Source organism: Carcharodon carcharias, chromosome 2, assembly GCF_017639515.1.
Source record: "Carcharodon carcharias isolate sCarCar2 chromosome 2, sCarCar2.pri, whole genome shotgun sequence".
In the NCBI taxonomy this organism is placed as follows: Eukaryota; Metazoa; Chordata; class Chondrichthyes; order Lamniformes; family Lamnidae; genus Carcharodon; species Carcharodon carcharias.
Window position 1 is genome coordinate 113,120,153 of NC_054468.1, and position 18,465 is coordinate 113,138,617.

The following is an 18,465-nucleotide window of genomic DNA, read 5'->3' on the forward strand; positions in this document are numbered from 1 at the left end:
AGAAAGGTCCCATCAGATTGGAAAACAGCAAACGTAACTCCTCTATTCAAGAAAGGAGGGAGACAGAAAGTGGGTAACTACAGGCCAGTGAGCCTAATATCTGTCATAGGGAAAATGTTGGAATCAATTATAAAGGGGGTTATAGCAGGGCACTTTGAAAATCTTAATGAAATTATGCAGCAACATCATGGTTTTATGAAAGGGAACTCATGCTTGACTAATTCATAATAGTTCTTTGAGGAAGTAACAAGCAACATGGATAAAGGGGAACCTGTAGATGTGGTGCACTTGGATTTCCAAAAGTTGTTTGATAAAGTTCCACATTAAAGGTTATTACATAAAATAAGAGCTCAAGGTGCAGGTGGTAACATTATTATGAATAGACATAAAAGCAAAATACTGCATATGCTGGAAATATGAAATAAAAACAGAAAATGCCAGAAAAACTCAGCGGGTCTGGCAGCATCTGTGGAGAGAGAAACACAGTTAACGTTTCAAGCTCGTGTGACTCCTTTAGAGCTACAGACTCGAAACGTTAACTCTGTTTCCCTCTCCATGGATGCTGCCAGATCTGCTGAGTTTTCCCAGCATTTTCTGTTTTTATATCATGAATAGAGGATTGGTTAGCTTGCAGGAAGCAACAAGTAGAGATAAATGGGTCATTTTCAGGTTGGCAAGCTGTAACCAGTGGAGTGCCACAGTGATCTGTGCTGGGGCCTCAGCTATATCATATCAATGACTTGGATGAAGGGACTGAATGTATGCTAGCTAAATTTGCCAATGATGCTAAGAAAGGTAGCAAAAGTAAATTGTGAGGATGACATAATGAATCTACAAAGGGATTTAGATAGGTTAAATGAGTGGGCAAAAAAAAAATTGGCAGACTGGCAGTGTAACATGGGAAAATGTGAACTCGTCCACATTGGCAGGAAGAATAAAAAAGTAATATATTATTTAAATGGAGAAAGGTTGCAGAATTCTGCGATACAGACGGATCTGGGTGTCCTGTTAAATGAACCGCAAAAAGTTAGCGTGAAGGTACAGCAAGTGGTTAGTAAAGCAAATGAAATGTTGTCATTTATTGAAAGGGGATTGGAATATAAAGGTAGGGAAGTTTTGCTACAAAAGCATTGGTGAGACCACATCTGGAGCACTGTGGACAGTTTTGGTCTCCTTACTTGAGAAAGGGTATAATAGCATCAGAAGCAGTTCAGAGAATATTCACTCAGCTGATTCCTGGGATGAAGCGATTATCGTCTGAAGAAAGGTTGAACAGGTTGTGCCTGCATCCATTGGAGTTTAGAAGAATGAGAGGTGATCTTACTGAAACATATAAGATCCTGAGGGGACTTGATAGGGCAGGACACTGAGAGGATGTTCCCTTGTGGGTGAGATTCGGACTAGGGTACACAGTTTAACAATTAGGGCTCTCCTACTTAAGATGGAGATGAGGAGAATTTTGTTCTCTCAGAGGGTCGTTGCTCTGTGAAATTCTCTTCCTCAGAAAGCAGTGGAGGCAGGGTCATTGAATATTTTTAAGGTTGAGTTAGATAGGTTCCTGATTCACAAGGGAGTCAAAAGTAATAGGGGTAGACAGGAAAATGGAGTTAAGGCCAGAATCAGATCAGCCATGATCTTATCAAATGACAGAGCAGGCTTGAGGGGCCGAACGTCCTACTCCTGCCCTTAATTTGTGTGTTCATATGTAAATTCATTAACGCGTTTGATTTTTCTAAGAATCTTATTCATTAATTGTTCTTATTGATTTCCTTAAAACAAAGTCAGCAGCCATGTTCAAATAGTGACCAGTAGAATTCATCTAAGTATTTCTTCTAATTTTTGAAAAAGGGAGTACAAAGGAATTTCTTCCTTATGGTGATGAATAGTTAAACTTAGTTACTGAATGCTTCTATGTACAATGCAGACAGAGCCAGACTGTGTAAAGTATGCTCTGTCATAACCTAAGGAATGTCAACCTCTATAAGTCACCACAACATGTATGTTTTATTAGGTGTAGGCATTAAATCCAAAAGCAATGCCCCAGCTGACACTTTAAATTGGATACGTGCACTTTTTCACAAACATATAAATTTAGTTTGGATCACTTCAAATTGACACATAGCTAACCTTTAAAAACATTAATGGGTGCATTGGCATAATGCTTATATAACTGGACCAGTAAACCAGAGACCTGGGCTAAAGATCTGCAACTCACATCCCATTATGGCAACTATTGAATTTAAATTAAGTTAATTAAATAAACCTGTAACAACAGTAATGGTGACCTTGATCATTGTGAAAAAAACACCCATCTGGTTCACTAATCCCCCTTTAAGGGAGAAAATCTGCCATCCTTACCCAGTCTGTCCAGTGTGTGACTCCAGACCCGCAGCAATGGTTTTGACTCTTAACTGCCCTCTGAGGTGGCCCAGTAAGCCGTCCAGCTGTATCAACCCACTATGGAGAACTATAATAGAATGAAACCAGATAGACCACCTGGCATCAACCGAGAGAGCGAGTGGCCCTGTGAGTTCTCAACATTGGGTCTGGATCCTATAAGGCTCATGGCATCTGATTCAATATGGCTAATGAAATCTCCTGCTAATTACCACCTAGCCTTCCTCAGCTAATAAATCAGTGTTCCTCCATTTTGAACATCGCTTGAAAGAACGCTGTTGACTCTTAAATGCCCTCTGAACAAGGGCAGTTCGGGATGGGCAATAAATGCTGGCCTAGCTAGTGACACCCACATCCCATGAATTAATGAAAAAAATAAAAGCAGTGTTGGCAGCAAGGGCACAGAATATACTCTAGCCGGGGGGCTTGATTGCCTATCGCAACAGTGGCTCGGTAGCACCATTGCTGGTTGAGTTCCGTAAGGACATAACAGCCATGCTGTGCCTGTGGCAGGGGTTGAGGGAACCATTTTTAATAGCATGGGGATTAGGAAGGGACAAGATGTTGCAGAGGCAGCAGTTTAGTGGAAATAGAGGTTGATGAAGCAGGAGCTCAGAGTCAACATGAGGGGAGGAGATAGGAGAGAATCTAGAGAACAGAGTGAGTTCAGAGTTATGTCAGGAAGGGAGCTTTTGGGGAGCTTGGCTTGGTGGGCCCGAGGAATGGAGGGATGTGGCAGAGGGAGCAAATCGTGCCAATCAGATTTCTGGATTAGAGGTGGGAAAATTGGAACTCCATATCACTGTGCCTTGACTGTGATTGGATGTATGCACGTGATGAATGAGGATAGGAATCGGTGCAACTTTGCCCTCCTCCATAGTCCAATAGTCTGCTCTTCCTGATTGTCAGGACTCAGCAAGAGCCATGGACACTAGTGGGAGCTACCAGACACCAACCACCACTTGTGGAACTAAGCCCAGTGATGGAATCAATGCCTTTCAGGACAAGACAGGTGGGATTGAAAATTGGAGAAAAATATTAAGAAAGAATCAAGGTATTTTCAGCAGTAGCTGATATGTTGAGCAGTTAAACAGATTCTTTGCTCACACTAACTTAGGACTGCTTAGAATGATTTACCAACTGTTACTATCCAAGTTAGACTGATTGCACCTTCAGTTGCTCATCTTCTTCTGAAGGTGAACAGCCAAATTCTTTTGGACCATTTTCTTTGTTAATTCTAAAATGACTTAAATAAATATTTGTTTTCAGTTCAAATCCAAGAGCTATTAGTTTGAAAGACTCTAAGCCTCATTATTGTGGGACATTTAACTGACAGTTGTGCCACCCTGCTTAAAAACATTTTACTTGACTTATTTTGGTGAAGATCATGGATAACTCCTTATAGATTATATAAACCTAAGCAATATCTCTGGTCAGGTTAGCCCACAGGCTATTTCTATTCAATGATTCCCACTCTGTACAGTGCATGACTTGGCCGTGGTAACCCAGCTGTGCTGTCCAGCTTACAACTTTTCCACCTCCCCCCGGACCTCCCGATCTAAAAAACAATAGCCTTTTCCAAGAACCCTGCAATCATGCTTTACACTGTCTCTTTTATGTTGTTAAATTCGTTCTGTATTACAGTAGGGGACTCTTTTAGATGCACATGAAAACAAAGTAATTTTGACAGGTTAGTTGTATCCTGGTTAAAAAAAATATTGAATAGTTGCCATTATGGGCATCAACTAATTCAGGTTCAGCTGTGTATTTTGGGCTTCCTGCATTTTCTTTTCTGGAATCAATCCCAATAGAACAGCCCCGGAACTATGGGCAATTAAGTAACTTTCAAGTTGGTGTTCATTAAGCAGCTCAACAAACAGTTCAGCAGCATTACTCCAGGTGCATACCGAGTGCTTTCTCATTTGCACACGGTTCTAATGAACCCAAGATTCCAGAAAGCATGTGGGGTAAAGTTGCATTCTAAAAGTAGGCCATTCAGCCCAGCTGGTGTGTCCCAGTGTTTATGCGCCATATAATCCTCACCCCACCCTATCAGCATAACCTTCTACACCTTTCCCCCACATGTACTTATTCAGCTTCTCCTTAAATGTACCTGCTAGCCACCTCAACCACTCCCTGTGGCAGTGAATTCCACATTCTCAGAAGGTCCCCCTGATTTATTTTTGAATTTAATCATGACAATCTCATATATACTATGCCTGATGTACGATTCCTTCACATGAGCAGAAACATTTTCACAACATCCACTTTCTCAAATCTCTTAAAACATCAATTAAGCCTTCTCTTCAGCCGATTCAGCATGTGCTGATAGAGATCACCTCTCAGTTCTCATTTCATCCTTGTAAGACTCTTTTGCACATTCTCCAGTGCCTCTATAATCCTTATTGCAAAAATGGAGACTAGACTGATACTTTATAATTACTCACATAGCCTCTCTGCTTTCCTCGGCTCGAACCCCCAATGTTTTGTTTGCTTTTATGGTGGAACTGACAAGAGAATACAAATGGATATTTATGATATTACGAAATTAATCTGCTTAACGTAATTGCTTTAAAATGATGCTCTGGCACGCACACAAGCTACTGAAAACTGTTGCCATCTCTAACTTTGCCAGTTCTGACAAAAATTCACCGACTTGAAATATTGAGCTAGATATTAATTGAGAGACAGGAAGGTAATTGCTTTGAGGTCATGAGAGCCTGAAGAACAGCAGTGAGCAAACAGCTAGAAATTAGCAGAGAGGGAACCAGCGAATTTGTCACAATCTTTCATAAAAGCAAAACACAGCAGATGCCGGAGATCTGATGTAAGAATAGAAAATGCTGGAAAAACTCAGCATGTCTGAGAGCACCTGTGGAGAGAGAAACAAAGGGGGGTGATTTTTTACCTCATTGGACAGGCTCAGTAGGGGTGGGCAGGGCCGGACCTCGATTTCACGCTGGGCGAGCTGAATTAAGTGAGCGGCGGCGCATAGCGCTACCTGTGGTGGTGAGGGCGCGGGTCTGACAGGGCCAAGTGGGTGCATGCTTGAGAATCTCCCTGAGGTACAGAGCTGCCTCCGGGGGGTGGGGGGTGAACATTTTTCAAAATAAAAAAAATAAAGATTTTTTTTGAAATGTTATAAAACATGTCCCTTCGTGTGACTCTGTTGCGGAATGCTCGTCTGTAGTTATCGCGTGTCATTTTACGCTCGAGGGGGTCAGGTGCATCCCCTGCTCAGTGACAAATTCAGCTCAAAATTAATGTTTCGAGTCCGATGTGACTCTTCTTCAGAACCACTTCATAATTGAAGTTCCGAGGAAGACTCACACTGGACTTGAACTTTTAAATCTGGCCAGGATTTTCCGGTCCCGCCCCTGGCGAGACCTGCACGGGTGGGATGGAAAATTCGGCGGACCAACCAAAGGTCCATTGGTTTTCGGCAGGAGCTTCCGGGCCAGGATTTTTCCGTTGGCAAGTTGGGGGCGGGGCCCGCTTGCCGACGCGATGATGACGCAGGATGACATCGGGGAGAACCCCCAACGTCACCCCACCTCATTTAAATCTTCAGGAAGGCAGGGGGGGCAACAGCGAAATCAGCTGTGCGCCCACAGACCTGTCAAAGGCCAATTGAGGCCATTGACAGGATCATTAAGCTAATTAAAGGACCTGCCTGTCCAACCTTAAGGCTGGTGGGCAGGCCAGGAGCCCCAGCGGGCTTCTGAAAAAACATGAAACCATATCCATCGGTGGGATAAGGTTTCTTGTCTGTTTTTAAAAATTTTAATAAAGTTTAAGTCATATTTATTAACATGTCCCATCTCGGCTGACGTTGTCACAAGAGGGGGACGTGTTAATAATTTTTTTGCTATTCTATTTTTAAACTTTGAAACACTGTTGGAGATTTCCCTGAGACAGCACTTAGTCTCAGGGAGCAGTGCGCTTTTTCGTGTGCATGCGCGAAAGAGCACACTGTGACAGATGGGGATTCCCTCCACTCCCTCTGCACAAGAAGTGCATAGCGCTTCCTGTCAGGCAGGCCTTAGTTGGCCCGGCCACTCATAATGGCGGCGGGCTCCGTTTCGGCAGCGGCGATTGGCTGCACGCCCACCAGAGAGACGGTGGGGCCTGCCCACCTGCCAAGGGCAAAATTCTGTCCCCCCCCCAACCCCCGCCGTCTTGCCAAAAATCCCGGCCTCTCTTTCTCTTCCCAGAGATGCCACCAGACCTGCTAAGTTTTTCCAGCATTTTCCATGTTTATAATTGAAAACCTTTCAGCCTGATTTCATTGGTCGTCCTTGCAAAGAGTATTATAAATATGGGGACTATAATTCTGGGAGCACCACTTTACCTGAAGGTGTGTACTAGAGTGAAATTCCCATCTGCCTACAGCCAAGGCCATAGATTTGTCCCAAATGACATTATTTTCATAGCTGGGGCAGGTAGTCCATGACTAGATGGGTGCAATAGAGGCCCGACTGATAGAAAGATGTAGCTGCACAATGTATTATATAATGCAGATGAAGAGAATAAACATTCTTGTCATTTCCCAGAAGGCACACATGGTCATTCATAAGAAGAGACTTGATCTTCCCAGAATCAATTGGAAATTAGCTGGCAAATATTTTGTGGGGATTGGGGGGTTGGGGGGGGGGGGGCCTTCATAAAACCCAGCATGTTACCTAAGCCTGTTCTTAGCTGGTGTGTACTTTGCAGGGTGTGTTTGTGCTACACTGGGCAGAACTCTGAAGGCAGCACAGCAGGCTCGAGGTGCTGAATGGTCTACTCCTGTTCCTATTTCTTATGTTCTTCTGATGGGAGTCGGTGGATCTGAGACTCATACTTTCAGATTCTACCCCAAATTCCGATTTCCCCCATCTCATTGGGTGAACTACCTACATCGCACCCATCCAGTCCTGGTAGTTTGGGGCCATGGCTTTTAACATAATCAAAAATAATATATTTACCTCTGCTACTGAAGATGGGCAGAGGTAATGTTTTTACCCCTGTTTGTTAGTCAGTTTGTCGGTTCGACTGTAAGCAATATATCTCAAAAGCTAAGGGGTGTATTTCAATGAAACTTGGTACACAGATAGGGTATGTCCCAAGGCAGAACTGCTTAGTTGTTTAAAATGATGCGGATTCGGATCTGGGTCCTGGAATTTTTTAATGATCCACTAACATTGAGAGATAGGGTGAATTGACTTTTTGTTTTAGAATGTTGTGGGTTGTTTTATTTAAAATGTTGTTGATTGTTTTAGAATGTTATGGTTTGTCTCAGCTGCTGTGGTATTTGACACAGCTGTCAAAATGTGAGCAGAGTTTTCAGAGCAGGTTGTTGGATGTGGTTCGGTCTGAAGCTTCTTCAGTGAAATGGAAGCTCTTAATAAAAAGATTTCCTTTTTTTCCGCTTTGTAGTTACAGAGCATCAACCAGGCAAGGATATACCTCCAGAAAGAGCTGCACAATTTTAATAACGTTAAGTTAACACAGACTGGTGGAGGCATGTGCTCCATTGAGTGCCCCAGGCAAGAATGTAGAGTTGAGGTTACAATCAGATCAGCCATGATCATATTCAATGGCGGAGCAGGCTGAGGGGCCAAGTGGCCTACTCCTGCTCCTAATTCATATGCTCGTACGTTCACTTGTATATTAATATTTTTAAAATATTAATTTCATAAAAATAAATTGTTGTGTTCCCTACAAACCAGAAAACACAGATTTAAGATGATTTGCAAAAGGAATAGAATAGATATTAGGAGATCTTTTTTTTGCACAGTGAGCTCTTCTGATCTGGAATGTACTGTCTGAAAGGGCTGGAAGCAGATTCAATAGCAACTTTTAAAAAATAATTGGATAAATACTTGTAAAAGGAAAATTCACAGGGCTACGGGGCAAGAGCATTAGAATCAGACTAAATGGATAACTCCTTTAAACAGTTGGCACAGGTACAATGGGCTGAATAGCTTCCTTCTGTGCTGTAAGGTTCTATGATTTTATCATTCTTAGTCTGAGTGACACTTGAACCGATAACCTTCGAATTCAGTAGTGGTAACACTCTCGACTTTCTTTCTTTCATAGGTAAACTCCCAGGCACGCCCACCGCACCCGCCTGACGAGGTAAAAATCCTGCCCCATGGGACTTCTCACAGTTGGTACTCTGTCAGCTGAACGGGAAGCCACAACCAGGTAGCCACTTAGAACTTCTGAAATGCATCATTGTAAGAATTAAATGGTATCCACAAGAGCGGGCTGAGGATTTCAATCTGGTGTAACAACAGGAAATCCTGCAAATGCTCAGTTGGTCAGACAACATCTTATGGAAAGAGAGGAAGAGAGAGAGAGAAAAGAGTTACCATCTCATGTCAATGACCTTTCAAGGTCAACCTGGGAGGAATTTAACTGTGGAGTTAGTCTGTAAGCAGGAAGTTATTGTGGAGGGAGAGTGAGGGTTTCCAGCATGGATTTGGATTGCATTATAACAGTCTATGGTGGAGGACTTTGTAGCTCAGTGGGTAGTGTCCCTCTGAGCCAAAACCTCTGGGTTCAAGACCCACCCCAGGGCTTGATGGCCAAGGAAGGTGTGTTCATAATGCAACCAAACAGGTTGAATATCAACCTGCAAAACCTTCCAACACACATCAATATCCGGTGGTAAGAGCAGGAGAGATTCCTGATCAACCACGTGATGGAAAGAGCATTGGAGCCCCTGCCATCACTATCCATAGCTCCAGACTACGACATGCATGTAAAAGTGCATATCACCACACCAACTCAGACTTCCTGAGTGAACTGTAACACACACCATAACAGGCTAGCTAAACTGTACTTCCTAACAGCATAAAATCTGCTGTCTGGTACAAAACAGGGATTGACATGTTTCTGCTCCACACATCAGTCTGCAGTTTTAGATACAAAACTGTTTCCCTGCATTCCCCCCACCACACACCCTTTCACCCCTTTGTACATGAACTGTTCACTGATATCGCTTGACTTAGGGCATACAGCACACAATCAGACCATTCGGCCTAATTAGTCAGTCACGTCGGTGTTTAGGCTCCACACTATCCTCCTCTCACCTTACTCCGTCCAACACGTCAGCATAACCTTCTACTCCTTTCTCCCTCGTGTCTTAATCTAGCTTCCCTTTAAAGGTATCTGCGCAATTTGCCTCTACTGTTTCCTGCGATAACAAGTTCCACATTCTAGCCAGTCTCTGGGTAAAGAGGTTTGCCCTGAATTTTCTTTCAGATTTATTAGTGACTATCTTATATTTATAGCCCCTAATGTTCTGCTCTCAAGCTGCCAAAATCAGCAGCTTTGCTCCAGTTCTATCTTTTTTTATATATCATTCAGTTGCTTGGTAAAAAGCGGTGTTGCTTTCCCTTTGATTTAGCAATGTCAACAAAACAAATTAAAGGGGAAAAAAAAGCTTTAATTTGTCCCTAGCTAGAGTCTATGCCTCTCAAATTCAGCTCTGCGTACTGGAGCACAGGATGTTACTTGCTATTAACGGCTCCAGAACATAAAATAAAGAAGAAATATGGCCCGAACAGTTATTGCAGCAGAAGCCATTTAATGCCAAGTAACTTCCTGAACTCTGAAGTAGATCATGATTATAAATTATGATGATGTTCTTTAAGTATCTAAAAGGGCACTGTCACAATAAAAAAAGTTGACAGCAAACATGCTGGTGTCTGAAGTAGCGAGAGAAGCTATGCTTTTTTACTGGTGCGCTGATGCCACCTGCAAGTGACCCAATGGTGCATTTTCATGCAATGTGTACCTTTGCAAATAAAAAAGTTTGCACTGCACTCCGTTGCGAAGGTGACATACTTTTTTAGTGTGGTAACATCATCATCACACTTACCCAGTCGCTATTGCCATATCTTGTAAGGCTTTTGATGGTAATGCTCTCATGGTGATTGTCTCCATGGGCTTTGGTTAGTTGATGCAGAGCAACCCTTTCATCGACTACGGGGTGTGGGGGAGGGGAATTCAGACGCACCCCACCCCTCGCTCGGAATATATATCACAAAATTGTTTGACACCCATCCCACAATTTAGATGGATACTCGTGATTTGGGAGTGGCTCCCAATTAAGCAATGCCCCAGTTTTAAAATTCCCATCCTTGTTTCCAAATCTCTCCATGGCTTCACCCGCTCCCTGTCGCTGTAATCTCCTCCAGCCCCAAAACCCTCCACGATATCTGCTCTGCTCTAATTCTCATCTTTTGAGAATCTCCTGTTTTAATTGCTTCACCATGGGCGGCTGTGACTTCAGCTGCCTGGGCCCCAAGCTCTGCAATTCCCTTCCTGAGTCTCTCCACCTCTCTAAACCTTCAGGACCCCCTTAGAAACTACCTTACTGACCAATCTTTTGGTCATCTGCCCTAATAGTTGTGCGGCATGGTGTCAATCTTTGGGCTATAGCACCCTGGGGAAGTTTTTCACGTTAAATTGCTACATAAGGGCAAGTTTGTTGTTGTTGTTGTTATGGCAATGTGATCTCCCAGCACCAGTCCAGGGGGCAGGCACATTCGAACATTTACCCATTTGTTTTAGTTGATCAGAGTGTTCGAAGCACAGGAACATAGGGTGGAATTTTCCCACGACGGTGGTTTCCATGGTGGCCGGTACTGGGAAATTTGGAGAGATGCCAAAATCCAGATTCCCGTCGACAGGAAAAGAGTTTGGAATTATCCCCTGGCCAGTCTCATGGCGGGCTGATGGTGTTCCAGGGCTCCCCGCTGATCCGTGTTGGGAACGCCATTTCCATGCGTTGCCATGGGCTGGAATTTTACAGCCCCGTTACAGGGGAAGGGGGGGCGGGGATGTAAAATGCGGCAAGCCGGTCAAAAGTCCATTGGCTTTGGCGGGACCGTAAAACTCCTGTCAGCGGGAGCGGGTGATGAAATTCTGCCCTGTGTCATGGACGCTCATTAAAAACGCTACTGGCCAGAACCGCGTCGCCCCTCCCAATCTCGCACCATGGTCAGCGGGAAGTTAGACCAATCTGAATCAGGTTTGGAAATAACTGTCAGCCCTTACTTCACTCCTGACTTCAAGGTGAGCGCAACACTCAAAGCCCACCTGCAACAACACGGCTCTGAGTTCACGGCAATGCCAGCAAGGCGCTGCACTGGTGGGGGTGTAGCGTTGCTCTGCTCACTGGCTTCCTCCGTTCTCTGGGATGGAGTCTTCAGCAGGGTTCAGTTCAGGGCTCAGACAAGACAGAGACCAGCATTGCGACTGGGGTTGGAGGACGATGGGGTGGGAAGGAGGAGGGAGACATGGGGGACGATGGGCAATGGTGGAGTTGGGGAGGGGGGCGTGGGGAGATGATGGCAGGCAGAGGGTAGACCAAGGGTGAGGAAGCTGGAGCCCAACGTGGAAGTCCAGGACACAGACATGGAAGAGGGTGGATGGGAATCGAACTGTGTGAGCGGGAGGGGATGGGTGCATACTCCAGAATATGAGGGGAGTGTTGGGGTTGTATTAATGTGGCAGAGGGATGGTTGCCTAGAGACTCATGGAGGTGGAGGAGGGGAAAGGCTTGCTAATGAGGGATGGGTTGCACAGAGGCTCATGGAGGGGGCGGGGGAGGGAGAATATGTTGTCATCAGTAAAGAAGGAAAGGAGAGCTCAATGAAGGACAATCATAGTCCCTGGTCTGGGACCAAGAGGTCGGGTTCAGAGATTGAAGGCAGTCCTGGGGCTTGGTGCACCCCATAGTCAGGGTGAGAGATTAAAGGCAGTCCTGGGGATGTATGGGACAGGCTACAGGGCTGTACATGGCACGCACATCATAGTCCTGCTCAATTGGGCTAAGGCACAGCTTGGCGAGCAGGGCCTGGTCATGGTTTTACTGTCACTGGCCGTGGTCTTGTCTGGCTTGGAACTGGGCTGCAGATGGGATGGTCAGGGTTAGGGGAGGCACCTGCAGCCTGTAAAGGTGGAATATGTAATACAGAGGTGGCGGGGTAGTTGAAATTTTCCTGGGATTGGCGGGGGTGGCTCCTCTCTGTATATGACCATGCACACAGCCTCGAGATGGGGAGGGGTGAGGTCCCCAGTGGGCCTGGGGATTTCTACAGTGATGGGTTTAGCTGGGAGGGTTGGAATGTTGATCACAATGGCAATGATGGGATCCAGGGTTATTGGGAGGAGGTTAGAAAGTAACGGGAGGGAGCTCTACCTGCAAACTGTGGGGTGCAGGAAGATTGGAGGGACCAGAGCATTCACAGTGTGGGGGGTGGTTGGGGGGGCGGTGGTGGGGGGGTGGGGGGGGGCGGGCTGAAGCTCATCTCAGACTAGAATGGCAGCACCACCATCGAGCAATCACAAAGTTGTTTCGCAGTTAGAAATCAAAACTGGGAAAAAATCTACACGGGCGGGGTCTGAGTCAGTGTGGGAGGAGCCCAAGGATGCACTCAGGGGCACATTTCATGGGCACCCTCAAACTGTTTAGAGTCATAACATTGCAATAGAGCCAGAGCAGAGAGAAAAGAGGAAGATTTCCTTGAGAAGGTGCAAAGAGGAAGATTTCCTTGAGAAGGTGCAACTAGAGCCATTGTCTTTTGGGCCGAGTTAACGAAAGATTGAAGGTGTCATTAACTTCGCAATACAGTCACTCCATTTGAGCATTAACAGAGAGGTATGTGAGAATGGAAAATGCAGGCGAACGTTAAGGAAGCACAGCTGCTGCATATCTGCCAGACCATCAATGAAAGCCTCTACTGTGCTTTCTCCAATTGTCATGGATAACGGGCCAAAGGGCATCCAGTCATTCCTGAAGGGCAAGTTGAGCTTGATCTGCATATAAGATGATAGATTGCAGGGGTGCCGTTGGTAAGGTGGCACATTTCATGAATGTGTCCAAACCTCTCCCATGCTCTGTGGGATTGAGATGTCAAGAATCAGGGTTGGCATCATAGTCGCCTCGATCAGCGAGTTCATGCCTCAACTGGAAGACTGTATTGGTGAAAACCTAATAGCGCAGGCATGGCATGACATTGGTTTTCTGTTTGCGAGTGGGGGGTCCACTATATTTGCCCAGTGTTCATTAGTCTGTTGCATCTGTCAGTCCCCAAGGAGAAGGGGGTTTGAGCCTGTGCTCAATGCTGCCTTCTTGATGGCAATGACCCGATTGAGGAGGAGGAGAAGTGAACTCTACCATAAGGCTCATCATTATGTGAAGTTCACTCTCGATGAAGCCAGCCAGGTTGTTAGATTTCTGGGGTTTACAGCTCTCTCAGGCTTCCCTAGAGTACAGGGCACAATCGATTGCACACATGTGGCATTGAGAGTTCCGTGACAGCAACCCCAATTTCATTAACAGGAAAGGATTCCACTCCATCAACGTTCAACTGGTGCGCGATCATCAGAAGCACATGAAGCATGTTTGTGCCAGATGCCCTGCGAGTTCCCATGATTCATCCATCCTGGGTCACTCGCAGGGACCTCACATACTCGAAGGGCCTCAGCGATTACAGGGATGGCTGCTCTGGGATCAGGGGTACCCACTCAAATGGTGGTTGATGACACCCAGGCATCATTCTCTGAGTCACTCAGAGGAGAGATACACCACAGCGCATAAGGTGACACGATCCATCATCGAGCAGACCATTGGCATCCTGAGCTTCCGGTGTTTGGACCGCTCAGGTGGGGCTCTGCAGTACCCTCACAGAGGGTGTCCTGCATCAACATGGTGTGTTGCGCCCTTCACAAACTGGCGCTTCAAAGTGGGGATCCCTTGTCAGGGAGAGACATGGACGAGGTTGAGAGTTCCTTGGATGATGAAGAGCAGGAAGGGCAGGAACCTGAAAGGAGAGATGAGGGTCAGCTTCCATGTGAGAATGCCATCAAAGAAGCGCAACATGGGAGACATGCCCGTGCCACACTGATAGCCACAAGATTCCACGAGGAGTAAGATGCAGGCAATGAGACAGGGCCACATTCCTTCTGATTCCTTCCGCCTCTTAGTGCCATGCCAATGGACTGAAAGGCCTTTACAACCAGTAACATTGAGAGCAGTTTCAGCATTCGGACTCGCACCTTCAATCTTCATGATTCACCAGGCCTAACCATTGGACAGGTCAGCGGCAAACCGTGTGTTCTGGGAAGTGAAAGTCAGCACAACAGTGCTGATACTGCATCGAAAGACTTGTTGCAGCGGTGGCCACCTTTTTGAGAAGGTTGTTGTGGACACTGAGATGTGCAAATGGTTAGAGAGAGCATCATGGCTGCAGGCCTTGTGCTTTGACATTACCAATGAAGGCAGCCATCTCATTTGGAGAGACAATTACAGATACCCCTCCAAGGCTACTGAGGCTGCCCAACTCCATGTTGTCTTGTAAAGAGTATGGTTGTTAAAGCATTTTGCAGACATTTCAGTAAAGTGTTTGGCACATCTTCCTGACATAACACAAGGGTCGAGTAACTATCACAAGTCACCTACACATCACATAAATGTGAAGCTCACAAAGGGAGGCCAACACTAAGTGGATGGATCACCCTCGCAAAAAGAGGGCATATGAATGCATGACGCTTTCAAATGATGAGACCATTCTCATGATCAGCAAATATATTTACAAAGGTGCTTTATAATAATAGTGACTGAATACACGTGACCCAGAAGCAATTTCAAAGCTTCTTAATTTTGCTAACCCTACCGCATCCCTGACATTGGCAGCAGAGGTGGAGGCAGCTGGTGACTGGTGCGCCCTGTTGTCTTTGATGACTTTGGCGAGCGTCCTCCAGAGAGTTCAGTGCTGAAGGGCCCCGGCGTTCTTTGGGTGTCACGCCGTGGGGCAGGTGCACCCTCCTTGGTTTGTACAGCCGGAGGTGATGGGGTCACAGGCAGAGGGGATTGGGATCAGTTAGACTCTCTCAGTGTCACCTGAGTGGATGGCCTGGGGTCTCCAGCTGCTGGTCCTCCTCCCTGTGAGTGACTGAAGGCCCCTGCCTGACTCCCCAAAGAGAAGGGGCTCCTGGAGGGAGGTCAAGGTGCCCCGCCCCCCACTTGCCTAGCCACTGATGGATCCCACCAATGCCTACAGCAATGGGGTGCAGGTCCGAGCACAAATCTGGCAGGATCTGCTCGACCAAGGTCACCATAGAGTCCACCGCCCTTCCCATGGAGACCTTGACACACTCACATGTTAGAGCCATGACATCAGAGATAATGCGGGCAGAATCCTTCATTCCTTGCCCCTCTGTTGACTGCCTCTCACAACACTACCTGATTTTCTGCTGCCCATTGTTGCATCTCCAGCATGTATGATATGGCCGTTTCCAGAGGCTCACCACCTGACTCAGGTTCAATGAGTGCTTGATCTCTAGCAGTCCTCCCAGTTACAGAGACCTGAGCTGTCATTGCATCTGACTGCTGTGGAGACATGTCTGTGAGGTGTTCTCCAGGATGTGACCCCGAGCCTACTCTATAACTAGGATCCACCAGAGCGTGTGTCTCTGAGCTGGTGCGGGGGGTGCAGGTGGACGCAGAGGTGGGTCTTCTTCGATTGGCTCCTCAGCTTCCTCCTCTGAGGTGGCCTGGGGGCTGAGGGGGGTAGGGTGAGGTGCTTATTTTGGGTCTGGAGGTCTGTCCGGACCTGCTGGTGTCTGTAGAGATTTAGCTCATGAACAGACTGAATGCAGTCTGTCAGAATGTGATCAACTCATGGAGGGCTCGCCCACACTGCTTTGCTGGGAGAGGCTGATCTCGTCTTCCCCACAGAAAGGGCCTCTGTCCTCGCCTGCTAACCTGGTGGCATCCTCCTCAAATTTGGTTAGCTCCACGATGTCAGCCCTTCCCCCCTCCCATCTGGGATTTCTCCAGCTTCTGGACGAGCTTGGACTGCATGAAGACAAATGGAATGGAAGCTGAGGAGGAGAAATGGAGCAGGGACTGGGAAGCCTGCCTGCCTGCTGTGTGTGCTGAGTCCTCCCCAGTAAGGGCTGAGGATGGAGTTTGTGCAGCATAATGGATGTCATGCTGGGGATATTAATAAGTCTGCGAGACAACCAATGCTGATGTCCCCCCGCTAATATTCTGTAAGATCCCTGAGCAGTGTAACCCTTTGAGTGCATGATGCCATTATGGGAGTGTGAGATTGGACTGAGCTGAAGGTTGATGTACCCCGGCAGAGCAGAGGAGATCATCCATCCTCTTCCTACACTGGATGGCCTTTCTCTGACGGTTGTCCGATGCACTGACCGCCCTTGCAATGGCCTCCCATGGCTGGCGAGGTGAAGTTGGTGGGCTTCCTGGAGACATCCCTGGGGTAGCGGACATCCTGGTGTTGCCACACACCATTGATGACGCCTCCAGCGAGTCATTATTAAACTTCGAGGCAGCTCTCTTCTTTGACGCAGTCACCTGGAAATGCCATATTCTCAAAGCTGGGCAGGAGAGAGTGAATGTGTGTGTTTGGGTGGCATTTAAATGTGGCGCCCGGACCTTCGATCCCATTAGGTGATGGCAGGGCAGACGAATCAGTTCCCGATCCGCCGCATGATTCAAGGAGAGACTTGCTTATGCATAATGAATTGGCCTCCAAGTGTGAAACTGGGCGCAATTACCCGCCGTACCATCCAGAGGGGAAAACAACAGGGAGCCCATCGGCTATGACACAGTTTCAAGAATGGAAAATTCCCCCAATATTTCCCAATTCATGAAGTTCAATGGGACGACAATTAATGAGCTCCTACTACTTTCCTGGAGATGCAACGACAGGCAGCAGAAAATCAGGTAGTGTTGTGAGAGGCAGTCAACAGGCTGGGGCAAGGAATGGAGGATTCCGCCCGCATTATCTCTGATGTCATGGCTCCAACATGTGAGTGTGTCAAGGTCTCCATGGGAAGGGCGGTGGACTCCATAGTGACCTTGGTCGAGCAGATCCTGCCAGATTTGTGCTCGGACCTGCACCCCATTGCTGTAGGCATTGGTGGGATCCATCAGTGGCTAGGCAAGTGGGGGGCGGGGCACCTTGACCTCCCTCCAGGAGCCCCTTCTCTTTGGGGAGTCAGGCAGGGGCCTTCAGGCACTCACAGGGAGGAGGACCAGCAGCTGGAGACCCCAGGCCATCCACTCAGGTGACTGTCAACACGTAAAATAATTTGAAATAAATGGGTTGATGCCCCTTACATTTATGTGAAGTTTGCTGATCGGAAAGGGTGGCCTATTATTATCTTACAATGCTGATCATTAGAAATCAAAAACGTTCTTGCCCATTGTTCTTGTGTTAAAGGGAAGATGGAGTAATTTTGTATTGGAATGGTTAATGGAAGGGATATTTTAAATAACTAAGAAAAATATGTTACGTACAAACATATAAAAAGGGTTGAATAGGCCCATCAAGTCCACCCCATCATGACACATTTCCTAGCCTTGCCATCTACTGGAGACTTAAAAAAGAGAGAAAACTGCAACTACAGGAAAAATCTCAGCGAGAAATGCCATTTTGGCTCTCTTAGGTTAACAAAGTGCCAAAACACTACGGCTGCTGTAACTTTCTCGTATCACAATGAACCAACAACCTTGCTTCTACAATTCAAAATTTCCTTTCCAGAAGAGAACAGCTTGCATTTACATAATCACCCTCAGGATGTCCTAAAGCGCTTCACCACAAATTACATTTAACAATCTTCCCTCCTTGCTGCTAACTTTCTTCGCCGGCTCCTCTGCCAATAATTTGGCAGATCAACTTTCATGTTATGGATCATAATGTCCAAACTTCAACTACTGTGTCTCAATATCTCCCCCTTTTCCAAAGAAAATGAAACCAATTTCCTTAACCTTTCCTCATAATTGATATTCAAAATCATCTTCCTGCACTGTCTCGAGACCAATTCCTTGTTAGGCAATTCTCTATTCTCTTTGAATTGTAAATCATTGCCCAGTCCCTGAGCTACCTTGTTCTAATATTTCCAGAGATTCTGAAAATACTAACTAGAATCTCAATTATTTCATGTTCCATTCTCTTCAGCGTCACAGGACATATTTTGACAGTTCCAAGAAGATTGTAAATATTTAATTCTTTGACTTCTTTTATAACACAAGAGTCT